General features: G+C 44.4%; 1 pseudogene; it reads right to left on the bottom strand.

Annotated features, from left to right (window-relative positions):
* Positions 1-5507: 5507 nt before the first annotated feature.
* LOC133909919 (pentatricopeptide repeat-containing protein At5g19020, mitochondrial-like) lies at positions 5508-7310 on the bottom strand (annotated as a pseudogene).
* Positions 7311-13211: the final 5901 nt, after the last annotated feature.

The following is a 13211-nucleotide window of genomic DNA, read 5'->3' as shown; positions in this document are numbered from 1 at the left end:
TGTAACATATGTGTCTGATTTGCATAAATTCCTGGAACCATTTGTTCATTTGTGCACATAGCTTGTTTTGATAAGGTAGATCAGTTAAAGAAAGATATTTTTTCTATTCTAGTTTGAACTCTGAACTACTGAATTTGTTTGCAGAGGGTCTAGCATCTGAAGAAGTTATATTTTCACTTTCAGGACTATATTGATATTCTCAAATGAAAGGTATTTATATCCTTGTTGTATGCTTTTTTGAAATAATCGTCTCTCCCCTTTTTGGGTTAATTGAAGAGTTTCTTAATTCTATACTAACAATTATTATTGTTGATGTTAGCTACTTGCCTAGCTCTCAGTAATTACGACCTTGATAACAGGGCATGTTCTCATTTGCCATCTTTTAGAATGTCTAGCTCGCAGATTTTACAGGACAAGATCTGACCAAACCGTTATTACCACCTCACTTTAGGATAGGAGATGTGGCTAAGGGATTTTACAACAGATGCTGAATCTGTTCAAACCTGCACCAAAATCTCCTGTCCCCCCCCCCCCCCCCCCCAAGGCAACCTGTTGTAGATCTTGTTAGCAGGCTTAGGGATTTTACAGAGAAAAACCGCAACTTTCTCCAATCCACACCTCTAGATTCTCAAGCAAATCTTGGACAAGGAAAGCTGGGCTTTGATAGCAAAAATGTCAGAATCTGAAGTTTCAGGATAAAATATGAGAAATTTAAGAACTAGAGCACAAAACTAGTGATAGGGTTTTGATTCCATGAGATAGCTTCCAAAGTTCAGCATTAGAAGGTTCCATCGTGAGCTGAATTACAGTAGCAGCAGTACTGAAAAGCATAGCAACGTCTGACAAAAAATGATGGTAAAATGTAACATGTAATTGTTTTTGCACCAGAGATGTTAGTCTTGAGCCATAGGATCTCTTGAGCCATAGGATCGTCAGTGAAAGGGTACGGCGTCCTCTCCACCTTCTTATCTGCACATTCGAAGTCAATGAGCCTTAACTGAGAAGGGAACGTGAGAATACAAATCGTCCTCATATCCACTTATCAACGGCCAAGAGTGCATTCCTTCAAACAATAGAAAATGTTTTTTCCCACCTTAGAATTGACTGTTCTGACATGCTAGTACGTGAGTTTAGTGTTGTAGCTTTGTCAAAGGAGTCCAACATGGCTTAGTTTTGTTTTCAACCCTCAACTATTAAAACCGCTCACTTTTTAGGCATAAATTTAGAGTGGTTCTAGGTGACGTGGCGTTGACATGGCGATATTGATAGGGCTAAAATATTTAGAAAATTAGTAAATGACTTCAAAAGTTCAGGAAAAATTCTTATTCATACTATGGAGTATTTCTAACCATTTTTTTATAAGTGAAATAAGTATAAATGACCCACAAAATGATAATGTTTAAAGCTAAATCAAACCATTTTTTGCATGCTGATTAAATTCTAATCCACTCCATACCAAATTTATTTAGGTTCTAAATACTCCTATGTGCAACCAAATTTTTTTCATGTATTATTTGAAGTCATTTACAACTTTTACAAATTTAAAATCATACCCCAATTTTAAAAAATTAGTAAATGACTTTTAAAAACCACACCTCAATTTAAAAATTTAGTAAATGCCTTCAAACAATTATAGAAAAAATCTTGGTTGCGCATTGTAGTATATAGAACCTATATCAATTTGGCCTGAACGAAATTAAAGTTTAATTAGCACGTGGTAAATAGTTTTATTTAGTTTTATCCACTATTTTTTGCATTCCAAATATACTATATTTCATTCACAAAAACTATAATAATGTTATAAAAAATCCATATTGTGAGTGAGTTTTTTCATTAATTTTTAAGTCATTTTTTATTTTATTTTTTAAATTAAAAACTCTTTCAGCCTTGGGAAATGTCACCCAAAACCACTCTAAATTTAGGCGAACAATATTAATGTTGAAAAGTGAGCGGTTTTAAAAGTTAAGGGTTGAAAAGTAAACAATTTCATTGTTGAGGGTTGAAAACCTGACTGAGCTCGTAGTCGCGGGTTGTAATATGGATTTTTTCCTTAGATATATGTAAAGCTGTATAGTATAGTATGTATTTTCCTTTCTATTAGAGGGTGTTCTCTGCATATGTTCTAATATGGTATCAGAGCTTATGGTAATACAGTGAGCTGCACAATTCTAATCTAGTATCAGAGCTTATGGTTCTTGATCCTTAATCCACCATCGCTGCCAGCTTGCTTATTGTAGGTCACTTGTGAGCCAACGATGAGCTCCTGATCCTCAATCCACCACCGTTACCGGCGTGCTTCTGGGCAGGTCGCAAGTGAGCTACCATCGCCAGATGCAATTTTGTAGCTCCACCTCTCCTTCCCCTTCCCCTTCCCCTTTTCTTTCTTCCTCCTCACCACCGAGCCATTCCTGCTCGAGGTCGGCCCGCAACTTTAGCATCTCAATGCACCGCTAGACGTCCGCCACCCAAATTCGGTCGCAAGCGGCCTCTAGGAGCTCCTCCGTCAAACATTGTTGCTAGCCCTCACTACTGCGCAACCGATGATGATGACCTCGTCATCTCCAATTGATTTGGGCTGTCTCCGCCCGGATTCGATCGCGATCCATATCTAGCTCCTCTCGCTGTTGTCCCATGCTGAGTCGCCAGCGCCACCCATCATCACCCTGAAGCCGCTCTATTGCGACTATGGTTTCTATGTGCATGTGTACGTGAGTGAGTAAAAAAAGAGAAAAAACAAAAAATAAAAAGAGAGAGAAGTGTTATTGTTGTTCGTACTGCTCTCATGGTGTCCTCTGGGAGGCCTGATGCTATTCTTGTTCAATAGTGCCCGGTCTTCTTCAATGGTACTAATTGGGGGCAGTTCACGGTGCATATGGAGATCCACATGGGTAGTCAATAGCTGTGGGGCTACCTCACCAACGAGCAAGCATGTTTGCCTTGTCCCACACTTTCAACTCCACCCACTTATGCGTTAAATGCTGATGATGACACCGAGAGCACTCTTCTTGATGCTTTTGAGGTTGAGATGGAACTTATCAAGCCGATCTCGTTGTCTACGAGACTTGGCTAAATGAGGAAGCTAGTGCCAAGGCCCATCTTGTTTGCGATCATGGAGGTGGACCTCTAGATATCCCTTAAGGGCCTTGTCACTATGTAGCTGATGTGGGCTCACCTTTGTTGCACTTATGAGTTTCACAATGAGGCGTTGTACCTTGCTGAGGCTCAGTCGCTTCGCCAGATGGGCTCTACCGTGAAGGAGTTGCATCGTCAGAAGTTCATAGTTTAGCAACGCTTGGACATCTTAGGTGCAGTGTTCTGTCCTGCTGGCACTTGCAAGTGCTGTGACCGTCACTAGAGTTAAAGAGAGACTCTTCATCTTCACGCGTTCCTCTCTCGACTCCGCCCTGAGTTTGAGACTATCAGATCGCAACTGCTGACGCGACATCTGCGCCCATCACTTGATGAGGTGATGCCTGAGCTGCGGGTGGAGGAGACGCATCTTCAAGAGGGGGGGGGAGGGTTATGCCAGGCTCAACAATTCACCTCTGTCTTGGCTGCTCGAGTCCATTCTTTGACTCTCACACCTTCCTAGGCGCCTTTGCCTCCTTTGACGTCACCAACTCTCCCCAGTGGTGGCGAGGCCCCCTTCTCGTGCTATCTGCGACTGCTACGACAAGCCAAGGCACACTACTTAGGTGTGCTTCACGAAGTAGCGACAGAAAGCACAAAAGAAGAAGACACGCCATAGTGGACGATCCTCTCAGAGCTTTGGTGGGGTTCTAGTTAGTCGAGCTCTCGTTCTATGTCTGTTGTAGAGCAAGAGGTCCTCGCACTGTTATGCCAGCTCACTACTGTAGCGTCTTCCTCAACACTCGGGATTACTGGTCAGGCTTCGGGTTCCACACCACCTCCTTTTTCCCTCATAGGTATGTCATCCATTTGGTTCCTTGATTCTCGTGCCTCCTTCCATATGATTACGGATTCAACTCATCTTTCTTCTATGTTGTCTCCCACTTCACCACTCGTAGTCTAGACAACATATGTCATACCCCTTCCTCTTGCCGGATGGGACACTCTCTCTACCTCCACCTTTTATGTTCCTACTATCTCATGTTCCTAAACTCAATGCAGCTTTTGTTCACCGATTAATTCAATAAAACTTTAAATAAGGTTTTCTTTCATAGAAATAATTCTAGAAATTCTTTAATAATTATGATAAATCCTTAAATACGTTTTTCCTTAGTAAAATAAATTGGAAAAATGTTTTAATTCTTTTTAATGTTTCTTTAATTCCTAATAAATCAGAGTTAAATAAAAGTAGTCGTCAAATTCTGGTCATGTTGCAACAAGTGTCCCGCACTCTCTGAGAAAGAAACTCCACAACCATCACAAGGTAGAAGTTTTCCCACCAAAATGTGGTACACGTAGTTGTAGCTATACAATCGGACAATTAGTCAAAAGAGTATCTAACAATGATGTTATACAGTTGTGCTTCACTTAACATTAGAATTGACCTCTACATGTAAAGCAGTTGTACTCCCAAGCACCAGATTTGAGTATTACCACATGAATGTTTTGTTCATAAACATATCACCAAGTAGAGTCATCAGGACCTAATCTGGACAAGAACATTTCTTTGCGCACAAAGCCATTTGCAGAGCATAACTGAAAGATTGAGCAACAGTCAGTGATTACCTGCAGTGTAAATGATTACGTCATGAACTACTTTTGTCAATCTCCACGCTAAATTACACCTCCCGCTCTGATCTTTATATCCCGGTTTGAGGTGTTGTCGTGGATAAACTTCACTAAGCCTAACCAGGTAGCAATTAAGTTCAATCAGGACTTTGTTCAAAATTCTTCCACCTCGAAATTTCTGAGCGTGCTAGCGAAAGATAAAGATCATGGCCTGACTTCCATATTGATCAACACCTCGCCAAGGCATTTCCTTGTAGATTCAAATTTGTGCTGTGAGTAACAAACATGAGATAACCAAAGCCCTTGAAATAAAATAATCTACATAGAAAGGTAGCGAGCTTATTTAAATCATGCATAGTATTGGAGAAACTGAAGACTGTATCAACAGCCTAAAGAGTTAAGGATAATAGCTAAGTCAATTATGCCCTTGAACTCATTGCGGCTAATAAAGGCCAGAAAAATACATGATAGTATTATTATTGAACAATTGATAAAGAAAAAATAAATTTGATGCTATGATGGTAGTTTTCATTAACAGGAGTCGCATGTACCAATTCTCAGCTTGTCCAAAGTGTTGCTAATCTGCTCTGTCCGCTTGTTCTCTGGCAATATTTTGCCAGTCGACTTTATATTCAGTTGCTACATTATTTTTTCTTTTGGAGCTTCTTTAGTTTACAGAGCAAACGATGATCACCCATCTTAAGCAAACAGAAAGAATAATCAAACAAAAGAAATTTCTTGCCATCATCAGGTGCCCATTATAAGAGCAGTGGCGCCAAAATAGCTAATGAAGAAATGCTTTGAATCTATTACTGTACAATTCAACTGCTTCCTGCTAGTCTATCAAAATTTTCATCCTGGAGTTCCTGTCTCACTACTGAAACGTTACTCCAATGACCAGGATCGGCATAGATGTTAGACAAGGCTACTTTGGATGCTCCATGGCTTTGGTCGAGCTTTGTCTTCAGCAGCTTTCTCTCTTGCTACATTTCCTTGTGTCCTTGCCGCTGAAAGGATGCTGCCCCAAATTACTACATCTGCTTTCATGGGCATCATTGCAACAAGCTGTTCAGCCTCTTCCAAGTACCCAGCTCAACCTAGAAGATCAACCATGCAACCATAGTGCTTAATTGTTGGCTGAATTCCATATTCTCTCGTGGTCTCAAAATGGTGCTTTCCTTCTGCTACCATCCCAGCATGACAGCATGCATTTAAAGCACCAACGACTGTGATTGAGTTAGGCATAATTTTGGTCCTGTGCAATTGTGAAAACAGGTCAAGTGACATGTGTGCATAACCATGGATAGCTAAACTGCAAATCATAGCATTCCAAGGAGAAACTGAAGAGAACTGATCGTTAACATGATTGAATTTATTGCACTGCATGAGCAACGCTACCACACTTGGCGTACATATCAATCAGCCCAGCACTTAGGTTATCAGTAAGCTGGATTGATCTGTTAATTATATAGTCATGGATCCATCTACCTTGGTCCAATGTGCCAGAATCTGCAACTGCTGATAGAGCACTCGCTAATGTGATCTCATTTGGTTCAACACCAGCACTCAGCATCAAAAAGAAGAGCTGCAAAGCCATGTCTGAACGTCCAGTCTGTACAAACCTAGATATCAAAGTACTCCACGAAATGATGTCCCTATCAGGCATGTCATCAAATAGCTGCCTTGCTTCATGCATTAGGTCCCTTCTCAGTAGACCAGCCAAAAGAGCATTCCATGATGCTAGTGTGATTTGTCTGACAATCTGAATTGCGTTTGAGCAAGGCCAATAAGGCCACAACACCCATAGAAATGGATCAAGATCGCCTGAACAAATGCATGGGCATCAAAACCATTCTTCAGAATTACTGTGTGGAGCTGCTGCCCTTCTGCAACAGCAGAGTGCCGAGCAAAAACCTTCACCAAATCAACAAGGAGCGTCTAGTTGCTCTTCGCATATACCTCAGCCATCATATGAACATATGCCTTCAGTGCATCCGATACCACATCCTGCTGTGTCCCCCGGCCACGGCACGACCCACGTGTCCCCCGACGACGGTGGTGTACGAGACGGAGTCCCTCTGGTCGGGGGGCATTTCGTCGAGCATGTGCTGCGCAAGATCGAGGCGGCCCGCGCGGGCGACCGCGGCGAGGAGGGTATTGAGGGCGGCGGCGTCGCGCAGCTCCGGGAGAGTTTCGTCGAACAGCTGGTGGGCGGCGGGGAGGGGGGCTGGAACACTGGAGTAGAAGGCGAGGATGGAGTTGCGGACGAAGGCGTTGTAGACAAGGAGGCCCGACTTGGATGCGAGCGCGTGCAGCTGCTCGCCGCAGTGGCAGCGCGCGGCGCGCTTGAGGGACGCGGCCAGGGTCGCGGCCAGAGGGGTGCCGGCGCCGGGCATATGCGTGAAGCCTGCGTTTCTGTGCTTGGAGGCTGGCAAGTGAGGGCTCGTGGAAAAGGAGGCAACTGGGGCGGTGGGCCGTCTGCATGCCGCGGCAGCGGCGCCCCGGGCTTGCCTCTGGCCCAGCGCACCGGAGACGGAGCGCGCCGCGGCCGTAGCGTTGTGCGCGACGGTGGAGGCCGAGTGCAGGGAGAAATTTCAGTATTTGCCACCTAATTCGCGTGCCTCTCTGGAATTTTCATCCAATTCGTGTGACTTTCAGAATATAACACCGGGCACATGAATTTTTTCAGAATATGACATCTGCGCCAACACCTTTGACGCGGAGGTGCTCTCTCCACCGGGCCAGACCATTATGCCCCTGTGTACTGTGTAATACCCACGTCAATGGCGTTGGCGCGGACCATCCCGCGCCAAACAGTTTGGCGCGGAACCTCTATGTGTTCGAGAATGCTGTGAAGAACTTGTTCCTACAGAGAATATTCCGCGCCAAGTAGTTTGGCGCGGGAGGGTCCGCGCCAACGGTATTACACAGTATACAGGGGCATAATAGTCTGGCCCGGTGGAGAGAGCACCTCCGCACCAAAGGTGTTGGCGCGGATGTCATATTCTGAAAAAATTCGCATGCCCGATGTTATATTCTGAAAGTCACACGAATTAGATGGTAATTTCAAAGAGACATGTGAATTGGGTGGTAAATACTGAAATTTCTCGAGTGCACGTCCCCGCATGTATAGTGGCGTGATTGGTTGTAAACAAAGAACCAGGCTCACGGAGTGCAAAAATCTGAGTGCGAGGAGTATTTGGTTACCGAGTTTTTTTTTATATTTTTTATTAAAAATTTAAATAAATAGATTCTCCGTAACAGAATTTACAAAACTAGTCACCAGGGGGTTGCAGCCCTCTGAGAGAGCGGTTAGAGCACCTAACCGTCCCCTGAGAGGGCGGTAGGCCTAACTGCCCCCTGAGAGAGCGGGTACGGCGTGCCCGCCCGAGCCGGCTCCCTTACCGCCCCCTAAGGGGGCGGGTAGGGGTCCTTACCGCCCTATCAGGGGACGGTAAGGGGCCTCCCCGCCCACCGCCATCCGCTGCCCGCCCACCCGGCCTCTCCTATAAAAAGGGTCAAAAATAGGCCAAAATTTCATTATATTTTGAAAAAAGAAAAAGTTGAGAAGAGAGAGGAGAAGAGAGGAGAGGAGAGGAAAAGAGGTCGGCGAAGCCCTGCTGCATTTAAGCCGCGGATTTGAAGATTAATTTTGGGTAAGTCTTTTTTACTTTTTGTTGTTGTTAATTAGTGCAGTAGTAGTATATGACATAGGTTTTAGATATTTATGACCTAGGGTTTAGAAATTTGTCAAATTTATTTAGAAAATTGTACGATAGCAGTGCAATATAGAATATTATTTTTAGTATATTATTTTTACTATATTGGGGTTGTACCTATGGACGTAGGAGGTAGCAGTATATGATAATTTGCGAACCTATGATAGCATTTAGAAATAATTTTATCCGATAATTAGAAATATAGTTTATTGTCTTAACATTGGTCATGTTTGCGGGTGTTTCCAGGGATGACAGATAAATTAATTTTTCAGATATATTATGGTGAGGGTGAAACTAGGTACGGTCCTAACGGTGTAGATCTGTCTGGATTTCGTCATGTCATGAAGGGTCTTAGTAAAGCTAATGAGAGGACCATTGTGGGTGTGTGCAAATGGCTCATGCGGTTTTTCCAACTAGATCCGCAGCAACATGAGCTGAAGTTGAAAGCTGTCCTCAGCCGTGCTAGTCATGGATACTTTGGTGAGCTTGTTCCCATCGAAGCCACATCAACTTGGAGGCAGTTTATAGATATATGTTGTGAACGTAGCCTGCCGCTTGTTTTGTTAGCTGAGGCGTACCTGAAAGATCGAACTGAGGTGAACTCTACGGAAGAAGTAGCAAGACCAAGTGAGGCAGTGGAAGATGAATCAGAGGCGGCTAATGTCGGGTCCAGGGAGGAAGTTGGTGATATTCCAGAGCTGCAATCGATGGGTGTAGCTGATGAAGGGGAGCACATCCCTAGTATCATTGAAGATATGGATTTGGAGGATGAAGAGTTGGAGGAAGGCCTTGCCGATGGGGATTCGTCTGACAAGGAGGGTAATGCTCCAGTTCCTGCAGAGTGGAGGGATCATGAATTTTCGAAGCTGGTAGTTAGAGAGGTTAACTGGACATCGTGGCAGTACCATGAGAACGAGGTGTCACAGGGTGCTATGTACCCTACAAAAGAGGTAGTTATTGATGCAGTGAAATTCTGGTCGTTGTCTCTTCGTAGGCAATTCAAGGTTGTTAAATCCAGTAAAAGGGAGTACGATGTGAAGTGTTTGGTTCCGCAATGTCCTTGGCGGGTGCACGCATTCAGAGGGAAATGGGTAGACTACTGGTAGTGCTCAATAGTTAAGGAACATAATTGTCACATTGAGAAAATATAGTTCACCCACCGGAACCTGTCTTCTGCTTTCATTGCAAATGTTATATACGGAGAGATTGTGGACAACCTAAGGTATGAGCCACGATCAATAATCCGTGCTATTGAGCAAAGGTTCCAGTACACAATAAACTATGCGAAGGCATGGAGGGCGAAACAAAAGGCTATTGAGATGAGGTTCGGAACATATGAAGATTCATATCACAATCTACCTCGTCAATTAGCCACAATTTGTGGAAGAAACCCAGGCAGCTACTATGATATCAAGCATCACCCCTCTAGTGATGTGGAGTACAGCGGAAAAAGAGTGTTGCAGCGTGCTTTCTTTGCATTCGCTGCAACTATCAAAGAATTTTGATATTGCCGACCCATCATTTGCCTAGATGGAACATTCCTGACTGGAAAGTACAAATGACAGATATTGTCTGCAATTGGGGTCGACGGTAACAACCAAGTCCTGCCACTAGGGTTTGCTTTCATGGAGAGTGAGAACGGGGACAGCTGGTATTGGTTCCTAGAGCGGGTCAAACATGCAATTGTTCTTGACCGACCAGATGTGTATCTCATTCATGATAGACATGCATGATTGTTGTAAGCTTTGCTGGATATGCAACATGGTAGCGTTCGACGGGGTGTAGCAGCACAGTAGCCCGACCTCAAAAGCAGGTGGTGCATGCGCCATATGGGTGCAAACTTCTACAGACAGTTTAAAAACAAAGAGTTAATGAAGCTTTTCAAGAAGTTGTGCAGTCAAAACCAGCAACGTAAGTTCAATGCACTATGGGCAAGACTTGATGAACTGACTCTAAAACAAACTGCGGAGGCTGCACCTAACGGTGATGAACCAATAGCTCTCGGACCTCTTCCAACCGATACTCCGTAGATTGTAAGGAGATCAGGCTCATCTATTCGGAGCTTCTCACAGTGGATACGTAATGAGCCAAATGAAAAATGGGCTCTGTTGTACGACAGTGGTAGTGCAAGGTATGGAGTAATGACTATAAATCTTGCAGAGGTTTATAACTGGGTCATGCGAGGAATAAGGTCCCTACCACTAGTTGGAATTGTAGAAGGCATTTTGCATGGGACTTGTAAGTACTTTATTGATCGGTATGCATCTTCTAAGATTATAATGGAGGACAATCGTATGCTTTACGGACGAATGCTATGTGAGTATATGAAGAAGGCTAATAAGAAGGCCTACATGCATCGCGCAAATCAAGAGGGCACTGCGGAGCACAGGTTCAGTGTCCTGTGTCGGGATAAGGGTCGGAGGGGGGGGGGTAGACGTGAGCGGCATGTTCAAGAGTGTGTGCTAAGGAGTAGGACATGCATCTGTAGTTGCCAAAAGCCACAATTACTCCACAAACCTTGTACACACGTCATAGCTGCGTGTGCGGAGCACCATATGCTTCCCAGGCAATATGTTTCAAAGTATTTTATGAAAGATCAAATACTCAACACCTGGAACCATGAGCTGTATGGTTACGGCATTGTTGACACTTTTACAATTAATCCAGGGCCTGCAAGAATATATGTGCCTGATTTAGAAAAGATGAAGAATGCACCTGGTCGAAGACAAACTCGTCGGATTCGCAACGATATGGATGAATCCGAGGCTGGCCCTAGGGTCAAGCGATGCAGTCAGTGCAATAAAATAGGTCACACGTACAAGTATTGTCCCAAAAATGCACCAGGTGATGCACCTGTTGTCTAGGTGAGTTTTATGGTGCGTTGTGCTCGTTTTGTACCATTTTAATCTTCGTTAATGTTGCATATAGTGATATAGTTAATTTGCATTCAAAGTATATTGTTACTGTCTTTATCTAACAATGCATTAATGTACATGTCTTTCAAATGTAGATATGGCTGACCTTGCGACCCCCAAGCTTCTAGACCCCGCCGTGGACAAGAAGCATCGCAACTTCTTATCCGCCGAGCACCAGACAGAGCTAGGAGTGTTTCGACCACGGGGCCCTGGAGAGCTGCTCACGATAGATGAGCGATGGAAGCACAAGTACTTCGATAATTTCATACGAAATTGCCATATCACTGATGTAGTTCCATATTATTGATATACTGCAACACTTATAGGTTGGCAGCAGCACCCACACGACCTCTTTTACCACGTCATGGAGGCTCGAAGCAATTTGGTATAAATTTTACTTTTGAATAATATTGAACAATATCCTTTACTTACTACTGCATTGATTATTAAACTTTCATTAGGTCCACCTACACAAGTCTCGACGTAGCCTCGTAGATCGAGCCTTGTGCATCCACCCTCAGGTACTGGCGGCACCCTTCATCCTAGTTTTTAATACTTTTAGCAAATTAAGTTAATATTGTGCTCAGGTTACTTCGGTGACGAGGCTGGTCCGTCTTCAGCGGCCCCACGCCCGACCCCACCCGCAACGTTCGAGCCATACTACGGCACGATAGCGTGGCCTTCTTCTGCTGCACTGTCATACCACGCAGGTACAATTATACAATTTTTACTACTACTTCCAATACCACATTATTCGTATCTAACGTAATTATTTGTTCGTAGGCCCCTCCAGCCAGTACACATGGACGCTAGCAGAGCCTTCACAGTCCTCCTACCCTAGTCAAGAGGATGAGGCTGGCCCGGACGCCGCATACGACCTCGTCCGTGACTTCTTCGGGGGCATACCTGACTACGACGTCCTCCAGCGGTCCCAGGTACCTAGTGCTCTCTTCGGACACAGCCCACGCAGGACGAGGCCTCGACACCGGTGCTCCCTACTAGGCCTACCAGACACGTCGATCCACCCGACCCCCTCACCTACTCCAGGGGTCACGTGAGGGTTAACCAGCAGCATCGGGACCACGATGGGGCGCACGGGTGACGGCAACGAGGGAGGCATCAGTAGAATTTTACATTTTATGTAACTTAGATATGCATATTCGCTTCGTGATGTACTCCTATGTATTCAGACACGTTTACTTTGTATGGTCGACTTGGCATGTCGTAACTGCATTTCGTATTCAGACACGTTTAATGAAGAAGTGACCACACTACTGAACTTTAACCATGACTTGACAACACATGCCTCCTTGCGCAGGCTTTAAACAAGAAGTGACAACACTACCCAGCTTTTTTCAAACAATAAATGACAACACGGGTACCAATAAATGTGGAATCTCTGACCATGATCAATGACACAACTTTCCCATTCTTCAAGATGGAATCCGATGCTCCTGCCACCAGCTACGTCCCTGCCCTCACTCCTTTCTTCAAGAGCGAATCCAATGCTCCTGCCTCCCCCAACTATAAATAGCTAAACCTCCTTACGTTGAAGCATCACTCATTTCTCACATCTCTCAAGTGCAATGTCTTCCTCAGCTCCATCAAACCCACCAAAGAAACATTGGGGGACTACCATACCTGAAGATCTCGAACCACCAATGTGCTTCTGTGGTGACCTTTGTAAGCTCCGCGAGTTGCAGGACATCTCATACACCTATGGGCTGTGCTTCTTCATGTATGCCAACTACGAGTATGACAAACCTCAACATGCAACAACTGGTTATCGACCGGTACGATAACAGATATCCGCCTCATCTCTTCCGATTTCGCACCATCTTTTACTAACCGCTCATCTTGTTCCATTTGTTCAGTCCCC

Source organism: Phragmites australis, chromosome 2 (assembly GCF_958298935.1).
Source record: "Phragmites australis chromosome 2, lpPhrAust1.1, whole genome shotgun sequence".
In the NCBI taxonomy this organism is placed as follows: Eukaryota; Viridiplantae; Streptophyta; class Magnoliopsida; order Poales; family Poaceae; genus Phragmites; species Phragmites australis.
Note: the sequence above shows the minus strand (reverse complement) of the source record. Positions and strands in the feature narration are given on the sequence as shown.